Source organism: Stylophora pistillata, chromosome 8, assembly GCF_964205215.1.
Source record: "Stylophora pistillata chromosome 8, jaStyPist1.2, whole genome shotgun sequence".
Classification (NCBI taxonomy): domain Eukaryota; kingdom Metazoa; phylum Cnidaria; class Anthozoa; order Scleractinia; family Pocilloporidae; genus Stylophora; species Stylophora pistillata.
Genome location: NC_142526.1, coordinates 26,875,841 through 26,877,648, shown reverse-complemented (window position 1 = coordinate 26,877,648; position 1,808 = coordinate 26,875,841).

Here is a 1,808-nt window from a genome sequence, read left to right as displayed (position 1 = left end):
CTTAGTGTGTTTGTGTATTTAGTATTTATTTATTTGTTTAAGCAGGTTTATTAATTGGCAGCTTAGCTGATGTGGACCTGCTGTATTAACCCACCCATCTCAACCCAGGGGAGGATATCCATCACACAGTAATCTCGTGCGTGGGAAATTAACGTTTCCTATCCCTAACCCTGCAGGAGACGGGACCTCCATTTACTCGTCCCTATCCGAGAAGACTAGAATATCTAACCATTTCTTGATGTTATAGAAAGGTAGCATATTCTACTCAATTATTTTAAGACCCTGAGTGTTGGTCCGGAAATTTTGTATTTTCTCTTGGAAGACTGGGAAAGTCAGTTGGCAGAGACGAGGTTTACGGTCGAGGAGGGTTTTCCAGTTTCCGTTGTCTTTCGGATTTTCACCCGTTAAAACATAACACTAAATCGACAGATGTTCGGTCCTAAATGGTATTTCAAAAAATTTCCCAGCCTGTGCCAGGCTTTCGGTCAGCGGTAAGGGAGCAAAAAAAAAAAAAACCGCGCGAAAAGTGGCGTGGATCAGGTGTAACCATTTGGCTTTGCCACAAGTTGCTCGGCAACTTTTGAGATTTTCGGCAACTTTTTAGAATTTTCGGCAACTTTGGGCCTTTTGAGGTTCTTTGAAGCCACTTTCTTCCCGTTTTGAGCCACATTGGTCAGTTTTCGATAGACATTTATTCAATTTATTCTAAAATACAATAATTATCCCCCCACACCGATGGGTTGATTTTTGTGATGCCTTATCCCGAGGTCTGCGGTTTCACGTTGCACGTTTTTCAAGATGGCGGACAATTACAGTGACTGTTGACCAAGTGAAATGGAAAGAACGTCTGATATTATCATTGGACTTTGACAAATAAAGTTTTGATAAGAAGCAATGTGCGAATTTTTAATCTTTAACACCCAAAAAAGGTACGAAAAGCTGAAAAATTTTGGCAACTTTTTAGACACTTATCGGCAACTTTTTTGGGATTCATCGGCAACTTGTGGCCTGGTAACCATTTCCTTGACGGTCGCGCGCTCAGGTACCCACCCCATCTGCTTGAGAGCCTGGAACGCTCTTTCAAACTTTCTAGAATGTATCCATTTGCCACACGAACATTGCCAATTACAGAGAAAACGATGTAAAATTCTTCTGAGAGCCTGGGTCTGTACTTATTCACCAATTAAGACTCAGAAGTTAAAAAAAAAAAAAAACAAAGAATGATAGGAAAAGTTTTCTAAAGTGGAGATATTGTATGAAGAGAAATATATAAATTACCGAATTATGCTTTCATATGGAGACTGGAACCCATCGTTATTCATCAGAGGAGAACTTGTAACGCAAAATTTTAAGAAATTTTTAAAAACAAATATTTGAATTTAAACTTCCGAATTCATTTCAACTTTCCTAGCTTCCCCTTCAAATTCTAACATAGGCCATCATTACCTGGATTTGAAGGGGGAGGGGGGTCGATATTAAATTGGCGCGCAAGTCTGAGTACTTGGCTATTCGTCTGCGGTCACGTGGAATCAGTCATTATTTATCGCCGGTGAGGGGGGAGGGGGGGGGTGGAATTTGGGGAATCACCTGGTTTTCAGAGGATAAGTACAGAGGCGGGACAAAGCAATATCAGACTCCATGTGACTCCATGAAGATACCAAGTTCTTCTTCGTATCAACAGGAAACCCCTCTTCCAGCTTGGATGTGAAACGAAGAAAGGCTTTTATCGAAAGGTGGTGGCATGCACATAACCCGGAACAACTAAAGTAGCCCGTTTTTGTTTTATGATTGATTTAAGACCAAGAAAC